Below are 10,963 nucleotides of genomic sequence, written 5' to 3'. Positions count from 1 at the left end.
AAGAAGTATTGTTAGTATCAATTTAAAATTTTTAGTAATATTATTACTATCATTATTATTACTAATATCGTACTGTTTGTATTATTATACATATGGTCATTTAAACTATCTAATAAGACCATAATTATTATTAAACTACTACTATCATTAAAAATAATATTTTTACTAAAACTCTCATTTTTTTTTCTTTTTTTTACTTTACTAGTGAAACTATCATTTTAACAAATAAATCTTTTGTATATTATATATATACTTATTACATATACTAGGGTTATATTAATTTTTCATATAACAAACTAATGATATTTCATGAATACAATACTAATCACATATATAGATATATAAGTATATTAATATAATTTTTTTTGAAAGGCAAGTAATTTTATTGATTTAAAATAAAATACAACTAGCAAGAAGCTAGAAAAGACACAGAAACCACGAAAAGAACACACCTACGAAATACAAACTTCCCAAACCACAAACACGGCAAAAAAGCTAACAAGAAGAATCACGAAAAAATAACTCGAATGACACGAATACAACGATACGAAACGAGAACACGAATGAGAGTTAAGACTCATAGAGCCAACCACACAACACGTAGACCCTAAACCATACCCTTCTACGATTCTGAATCCGAAGATGAAACCGAATCGCAATCGTAATCGCGATCGTCATCGTAGTAGCAATCGCAATCACAATCGCAATCGTCCTCATCTGAGTTCTTCATCAGTTTATCGATAATAATCCTTTCATACCAAGTACGTTTTTCACGACATCTTTGGCGCTTCAAATTTTTTCTTCCGTGTACGTACTTAATAAAATAATTTTTAATCAAAGGCCTAAATTTTCGCTTCTTATATCGAAAACGAACTGCCGAGCTACACCTGTCTATTGAAACACCATTCATTGTTTTTCGCCCACTTGAAACTTCACTAGATACCGAACCCTCTGCGAATGACCCATTATATATAACATTGTTTGGTCCTTTAATAAGCCCATCATTGGAAGCACTTGTTCCTTTAAGCCCATCACCTAAATCTTTTGAATTGTTTATCTCATGGATAGAAAAGTTGGACGTATTCTCCATGTCCATATCAAAACCACTTTCACTATTAGAAAAAGCATGTGGAGACCAACATCCATCACAACCAATTGAAACCCTTTGACCCTCGAGTTTTGATCCAGCATCTTTATCACTTAAATTTGAATTTAAATTTGTATTGAAAGAAGTGTTATTCTCTTTGAAAATTCCCACAGAATCCTTGGATTCCGAAATTTCCTTTTCTTCACACGTTACGTTTTCGATTAAACCGCCATCAGTTTTGTCACCATCAATATATATATATATATATATATATATATATATATACACACACACAATGTAATATAAAATATAATTAAATGTATAAATATTAACCATTATAATTATATATACACAAAATCAATATATATATATATATATGTATATATATATATATATATATATATATATATATATATATATATATATATATATATACAATGTAATATAAAATATAATATAAGTATATGTTTCAAAATGAAATTTAATATAAATTCTATACAGATATAAATATATAAATAATACATAATAATAAATGAAATTTTGTGATTTACACTGTATGTATTAATAGATATACAAATGATATAGGTTCGTGAATCCGAGGCCAACCCTGCATTGTTTAGTTGTTAAATATCGTCATATGTATTTTTACTACAAAATATAGTATGGTGAGTTTCATTTGCCTTTTTTACCCTTTATATTTTTGGGCTGAGAATACATGCGCAATTTTTATAAATATTTTATGAAATAGACACAAGTAATTGAAACTACATTATATGGGTGAATGATTGAAGCCGAATATTCCCCTTTTGCTTGGTAACCTAAGAATTAGTAAACCGATCTACTAATTGACGCGAATCCTAAAGATAGATCTATTGGGCCTAACGAACCCCATCCAAAGTACCAGATGCTTTAGTACTTCGATGTTGTTTTATCATGTTCGAAGGATTTCCTGGAATGATAGGGGATATTCTTATATGCATCTTGTTAATGTCGGTTACCAGGTGTTTGCCATATGAATGATATTTTTTTGTCTCTATGCATGGGGCGTATATTTATGAGAACTGAAAATGAAAATCTTATGGTCTATTAAAATGATGAAAACTATTGATTATGATAAACTAATGAACTCACCAACCTTTTGGTTGACACTTTAAATCATGTTTATTCTCAGGTACGAAAGAAATCTTCCGCTGTGCATTTGCTCATTTTAGAGATATTACTTGGAGTCGTTCATGACATATTTCAAAAGACGTTGCATTCGAGTCCTTGAGTTCGTCAAGATTATTATTAAGTCAATTATAGTTGGATATATTATGAAATGGTATGCGTGTCGTCAACTTTCTATGTAATGGAAGTTTGTCTTTTAAAAACGAATGCAATGTTTGTAAAATGTATCATATAGAGGTCAAGTACCTCGCGATGTAACCAAATGTAATGTATTCGTCCAGATGGATTAGGACGGGTCTCTACAGTTGGTATCAGAGCGGTGGTCTTAGCGAACCAGGTCTTGCATTAGTGTGTCTAACTGATAGTTGTTTAGATGCATTAGTGAGTCTGGACTTCGACCGTGTCTGCATGTCAAAAGTTTTGCTTATCATTTCTAGTCGGAAATCATCTGATTATCATCCTTAGGAAATTACCTGCTTATCATTCTTAGTCTAGACATGTCTTACTGCCTCTATTGCATAGACAGTGTATAGATAAATTCATATCTTAGCGTATCTGTTATTGTTACCTTTGCCTGACAGCTTCCGTAGATTCCTCCGTAACATATGGGATTTTAGTATTATATATGCATATGTAAATTATGTATTGCAGGGTACTAATCTACATCCTATAATCTATTTCTTATCAAAAATCCTTCATCTGATCGTACGAGATGAATCCCTCAATCAGTTCGAATTCCTCGGATTCCGACAGCTATCCAGATATGGAATTTCACCTAAGCTCCGAAATCGGTGTCACAAGAATGAATCAATCAATCAACCATCCCCAATTCATCTGATGGGTTCGTAGTCGACTTAATCAATGGAGATGTGAAGAAGGCGATCCTTTCCACCAACCAAATTGCCCTCTTGGCGAAGAACCTGAAGCACTTACCGGCGAATCTATCCAAAATACCATTTTTAGCCTCATTTCCAGAGTAGCTCGTCACGATTTTATTCTATCTAAAATTCTGAATCTTATTCATCCGCTCGTTCCAACCGCCAATCATCCCAGAATAATAGAATATATCAACGAACTTCGCGCTCGAGTAATCAATTAGGAGAATATGGTGCAAAAATTTACCAGCTTCAGCAACATCACCGGCACCAACAGTACCATCAATAACAGCACCAGTACCATCAATAATCCATGCCTCAACATTTCATTCTGTGTGAAGACCCGTCCTAATCCATCCGGACGAAGTCCATATCGATTATAAACGATTCACAACAGTTGATTACATCGCGAGGTACTTGACCTCTATATGATACATTTTACAAACATTGCATTCGTTTTTGAAAAGACAAACTTTCATTACATCGAAAGTTGACAGGCATGCATACCATTTCATAATATATCCAACTATAATTGACTTGATAATAATCTTGATGAACTCGACGACTCGAATGCAACGTCTTTTGAAATATGCCATGAATGACTCCAAGTAATATCTATAAAATGAGCAAATACACAGCGGAAGATTTCTTTCGTACCTGAGAATAAACATGCTTTAAAGTGTCAACCAAAAGGTTGGTGAGTTCATTAGTTTAACTTAAACAATCGTTTCCATCATTTTAATAGACCACAAGATTTCAGATTTCCATTTCTCATAAACATACGTCCCATGTATAGAGACAAAAATATCATTCATATGGATTGAACACCTGGTAACCGACATTAACAATATGCATATATAAGAATATCTCCATCATTCCGGGATCCTCCTTCGGACATGATATAAATTTCGAAGTACTAAAACATCCGGTACTTTGGATGGGGCTTGTTGGGCCCGATAGATCTATCTTTAGGATTCGCGTCAATTAGGGTGTCTGTTCCCTAATTCTTAGATTACCAGACTTAATAAAAAGGGGCATATTCGACTTCGATAATCCAACCATAGAATGTAGTTTCACGTACTTGTGTCAATTTCGTAAAACAGTTATAAAAGTTGCGCATGTATTCTCAGCCCAAAAATATAAAGGGTAAAAAGGCAAATGAAACTCACGATACTGTATTTTGTAGTAAAAATACATATGACGTCATTGAACAATGCAGGGTTGGCCTCGGATTCACGAACCTATATCAATTGTGTATATATTAATACGTATAATGTAAGTTACAAAATTTCATTTATTAATATGTATTATTTATATATTATAGTTTGGTAGAATTTATTCTAACCTTTATTTTAAAACGTATACTTATATTATATTTTAAGTTATATTTTATATATATATATCGATTTTATGTATATATATCTATAATGATTTACGTTTATATAAATAGTGACATTAATATATTTATATACATATATTTGTGGTTAGTATTGTATTTATGAAATTTTATTAGTTTGTTATGTGAATTATTAATACAATCCTAGTATATACCATAAGTATATATATAGTGTACAAAAGATTTATTTGTTAAAATAATAATTTAGATAATAATGATTTACTAATAATAATAATAATTTTATTAATAATGATAATACTAATAGCAAAAAAAATGAAAATGATAACTGTTAATGATACTAATAATAATAACTCTAAAATAATATTAATACTAATACCATACTTATGTTAATAATAAGGGTTCTAATATTTATAAAATGATAAATGATAATCATAATAATACTAGTAAATATTAATGATGATACTGATAAATATGATATTATTAATTGTAAATGTACTGATGATACTATTATTTATAAACCGGTACAAATTCTAATATTGATGATAATAATATATTTTTATTTCCTTCATAATAATAATAATGATAATCATAATCCTAATGATGATAAAATACTAAAATGATAAGTTTATTACTAATAATAATATTATTAATACCTATCATAATAATAATAGTAATGTCTATAATACTTTCAAATATGATAACAAGTATGATACTAATAATAACAATAACAATAACAATCAAAACAATCACAATAATAATAATAATACTAATAATAATTAATATATAATAACAATAATAAAATTAGAAAAGAAAACTACCTCACATGAAAAGAGTTTCAAAAAAAAAAAGAAACTACCGTCCTCTGGACTCGATCTCGTGACCACATGCTCACACGCAAACACTCTCGACCATCCCACCAATTCTGATTCTCTGTACTAATATCGAATTTAAATTTTATATATAAACTGTTTTTCTTCTATTCCTCTTCTTCTCCACAAGTCTCATGGATTCAACAAAACATCAATAACCAAAAAAAAAAACAAAATCGGGGTTCCCTTTAAAGCTTCAAAACATTACAGAAAAAAAATAATTTGGGTTCTAAAATAAAAAAAAAATACTAAAGGACTACTGCAGCGTCGGTTCTTGGAACAAAAAAAAATTGATTTCGTAATAGATAACATTATAGATAATGTTTATAACACGAAATAGTTGTCTAAACATGTATAAAAACTACTGGAATCGTCAATTTGATCAGAAACATATACACGAACGCGAATTTGTCTCAAGAATAATTGTTGACTTTTTTTAAACTAAACTTTGACTTCAAAATTCAAGATCGATATAAAGATTTGAGAGTTGAGATTTTGCAGATAGATTCAAAGAAAGATTTCTAACCTTTCTGCATTTTTAGATTTTGAAACTTTATTCGAAATTGAATTAAGAGAAAAAAAAATTGGAGCGTGCAGAGAAGAAGAAAAAAAAATATCGCTGTGCTCTTTAATCCCATTGGATTTCCTTTTTATTTGATTTGCAATTATACATAATCATGTTGTAATAATAGAGATCGGTTGATAAAAAATGGAGAAAATGTCAACACAGGTTCACGAGTTGGGAGCAGGAAAGAAACAAAAAAATAATAATAATAGAGATAAAGGATACAGAGGTCACGCGTATAATATAGATCTCTACTGTTTTTTTTTTAATTAATAATAATAATATATAATAACAATACTATTAATATCTAATAATATTAATAAAATTAATAATAATGATAAATATAATATTAATGATAATAATAATTGTAAAAATGATAATAATAATAATAATACCATACTAATTATGATAATATTAATATTTTATCGATAATAATAATATTAGTAATAATAATCTAATATATACATCCAATTTCATCTTTATATGATATAAAGTGATATTATGAATACAAATATTGATATTTGACGATACAAATAACATTACTACAATAACTATATTTGTATTTAAATTTAATTTATTAATATCATCTATTATTATGTAATATTTAATAATTATGTAATATGTATTGTAACATATACTGAATATTATATATTTATGCATTTTAATATAAATATATTATAATATTTATTTACATACTAATTATATTATACTTATGTATGTAATTATGAAAAATATAAATGTTTTATATATGTAAGTATTATATATATTTATTAAAATAGTACATTATTTCATCATAGATATATTATAAATTTCTACATATACATAATATAATAATTATGTATAAAATCATATATATATAGTAATATTTATGTATATATGTATACTACCATATATATAAAATCATGTTTTAAATGTTGAGTAGATGATTAATTATGTATATTTTTACAATTAACTACAAAGTATAACATTGTACATTTAATATTTTGATAACGTTGGTAAAATATGTTTGAATCATTTATATACAATATACTATATATATTCAAAATGAAAATCTTTAGTTATTAAATGTTATCTTTTATAATAACAAAATTACTTAATAGTTCATTAATACTAATATAATTAGTTTTATATATAATTATTTATATTTACATTCTTAGTTACAATTAAAGGTTCGTGAATCGTCGGAAATAGTTAAAGGTCAAATGTTATCATGAAATAGTTCAAACATAATGAGACTCGGTTTAATAGACTTTGTTTATCGAGTCGAATCATATAAGATTATGTTTAAATTTGGTCGGAAATTCCCGGGTCATCACAGTACCTACCCGTTAAAGAAATTTCGTCCCGAAATTTGAGTGAGGTCGTCATAGCTAACAATAAATATGTTTTCCTGACGAATATGAGTTGATAACTTGAGTTTTATCATCATTGAGTAATATGGATAAAAATAATTCGATTATTCGAAGAGTGCGAATGAAGCTATTCACAAAAGGATGAAATGAGAAACAAAGATTTGTTTTTAACTTTTGACGTAGTCAGGTTTGAATTTAGAAAATAAGGCGCGTCTTAACTTTTGACATTGCCTTGGTTGAATTCCGAAATTTAAGGGATTTAAAGAAAATCTTGAAGATCTATAAAATCTGATTCTTCGGGATTTATGGAAATTAAGATCTCTTTAATTAAATACGGTGATCTGCCCCGATTACTACGTCTGATATTTCCAGTATAAATTAAGCTCTTCCTTTCCATTATTCTCACCATTCTTATACTTTCTTTCTTAGTTCATACATCCAAAAGATTCTGAAAATGATTAATCCAGTTCTGATCCTTGTCCTCATCCTTACTATCGCAACAATCATTCTCCTTTTTCAACTTCCACCAGAGGAATCTGCTTTCTTCTACTTCGCCCTCGGGATTATAATGTTTTTAATTCTCCCGTGTCTTTATGTTGCGATAAACATTGATATACACGGTTTGTAATTTATGTGTTGTTATCGGACTTTATATTCTCCCTTATATTTCAAAGCTCTATGCTTTTGTTTTCTCTTCCCGACTTCAAGTCAAGCGAATAATGGTCCAGAATTTATAGATATAGAGTTTCGAATGATTATAATGTTCTAAGCATGAAGGAACGTGATAGCACGATTTGATTTTCAAATTTATCAACATCACGGAAGATAGAACCATCAAGAATACATTTTCTTGATTTGTTACGAAGTTAAGTAGGATGAAAGAGTTATGTAACATGGCACATGATGACGTTATGATCTGTGAATCATCACGTTTCATTTAGAAACTCAACATGACTTACTGTAATATAATCACGTTGATCAAGTGTCATTATATTATACTAACTCATGCATCAGTTCCCATCATTACTTCAATAACATTCATATTTTAAGCTTGAAAATTTACAGAATATAGAAACTAACAGTTTCTATATGATGTAATACTGATAGCACGAAAAGATTAATGATTTCAGATAAGAATAGTTATAAAAATATCTCCAGAAATATGGAGGATATTTATAATGAAAGGTACGATAATATCTCAGAATATCTAAGATCAGAGGATGATAGAAACTATTGTCTGCAAGGGTTTAGAGTAAGGAGCAAGTTATTCACTATAGACTTTAGCAGACATTGAATTATTTGGATTCTTTGAAGTCAAACTTATTCTTTGTGATTTATCCACGGCTTTCTTCATAGTTTCGCATAATCTGCTTTTCGGTACTATATTTTCTATTGAATGTTTCCAATATATTGATACACAGGAAGCACGAAGAGGTATATAATTTCGGACGAGAATATTTATGAAAATATCCTCAGAAATATCAAAGATATTGATGATGATATTTTGGAATTTCTAAGTTCGACGGTTGATGGAGAAAGATTTTCCGCAAGATTTTAACATGACTTCGGAGCAAGATATTCTCTAAAGATTTCAACGGATCCAGAATTACCTGAATCCTTTGAATATAGGATTTGGTCCTTGTATTTGTCCTTGGTCTCCTTCATGGGTAACTCAATCTGTTTTTCAATACCCAATTTTCTATCGAGCGTTCCTAACACTCCTTTCTTTATCATCAAACTTTGGTCCGTTTAGACCATCTACCATTTTTCTATTTCCTCTGCATTTAATGCTATGATATCTGAATCATCGGTTATTAATCCGAGGTGGTTTCAGGAGAATTGTGTTTTTAGATGATTAAACGCTGATGGTAATATGATGGAATATGAAAGGTTACCTGGTAACAATAAAAGAGCACGCGTATATATAAACGTTATAATAAGGTTGTTTCGTACGAAAAGTCGAAGTTGACTTGTTGGAGCTGTGACAAAATTGGCTAATTTTGAAAAGGGATCGCAAAGTTGTTTTTGTTAATAAATGCCAAAGGATCTGACGCGGCTACGTGTTGAACTTTTACTCAATTGCCGAGAGTTTCTCAGGTGCATAACTATATGCATAAATCTTTCCTTCCGTAGATGAAGTGCGGTTGATTCATCCTATCGATTGAGGTGTTTTCAAGAATCATGAAAGGTTTGAACGCAGAATGTAATCGTGAAGATACAAATGAGGTTTAAGACGAAATCAAGTGGCAAACTTGAAGAATTGTTTAGTTTCATATGTTATATTCAATATTTTAATTCATTTTAATTGTCCAATGTTATTAGTCCACAGTCGATAGTCCACAGTTGACAGTGCAATCATTCATATATAGTTTAATATATAATATTTGAATTAATTAATACGTATCGTGACCCGTGTACATGTCTCAGACTCGATCACAACTCAAAGTATATATATTATTATAGAATCAACCTCAACCCTGTATAGAGAACTCGATCATTACTGCATATAGAGTGTCTATGGTGATTCCAAATAATATATATAGATGTGTCGATATGATATGTCAAAACCTTGTATACGTGTCCCGATATTTAAAGTGCGTAAAATAAATAACAGAAATTAAATGACGATAAATAAAGTGCGTAAAGTAAATAACAGAAATTAAATGACAATAAATAAAATTGCGAGAATATAAATTGCGATAAAATAAATTGCGATAAATAAATTGCGATAAATAAAATGTAATACGGAATTAACAGTTAGCTAGGAACAGTTAGCTAGGATTTTGTTAGCGTGGTTTCTTAATAAAATTTAATATTGTTAATTAGTCTGTTTCTAATCAATTTTTATTGTGTCCATTATTTCTTCATTATGCCACTTGTTGGATTCTGATAGGTCAAAATTCAAATATGAAATTGAATTTGAATGAAAATAGTTATTCTTTGGTGAACGGATAAGTATCCCGGTGGTTGTAAATAGGATAGTGAATAACTGTTGAATCAGATTCGAAGAATATACAGTGTAACTTATTAATGTGAAATTTAAATATTCCTCGGGTATTACCTACCCGTTAAAATATTTTTATTATTAACAGTTTGTACAAAAGAATTTTTAATTACAATCTTTATGAAAACATATATACATATATATTTTCTTCAGATGTAATCATGAATTTAATGAGTTAACATGATATTAAACTCATTTAGTTTTCAGTTGGAACTAGAATAAATAATCTCTAAAACATTAGAGATTACATAATCACCATGTCGAACGAAGATAACTGATGTAGAATGTCATGTAGAATGATGATTATACTCGAGGTATAGATTGAGATGTTGAGGCATGTGATATTGAAATTTGGGTTGTTGGTGGTACCGTTGGTGCCGGTGATTTGGATGAAGCTGGTACGTTTTGCACCATATTTTCCAAGACTACAACTTATGCGCGAAGTTCGTTAACTTCTTCTATTACACCGGGATGATTGTCGGTTCGGACGAGCGGATGAATGAGGTTTAGAATCTGAGATAGTATATGATCGTGATGAGATACTTTGGAAATGAGAGAGAAAATGGTGTCTCGAACAGGTTCGCCGGTAAACGTTTTAGGTCCATTGTCAAGAGGTGAATTTGGTTAGTGGAAATGATCGCCTTCTTCGCGTTTCCATTGATTAAGTCGACTACGAACCCATCTCCA

The sequence above is a fragment of the Rutidosis leptorrhynchoides genome, chromosome 4 (genome assembly GCF_046630445.1).
Source record: "Rutidosis leptorrhynchoides isolate AG116_Rl617_1_P2 chromosome 4, CSIRO_AGI_Rlap_v1, whole genome shotgun sequence".
Taxonomy (NCBI): domain Eukaryota; kingdom Viridiplantae; phylum Streptophyta; class Magnoliopsida; order Asterales; family Asteraceae; genus Rutidosis; species Rutidosis leptorrhynchoides.
The sequence above is the reverse complement of the archived record's forward strand: the minus strand, read 5'-3'. Positions refer to the sequence as shown.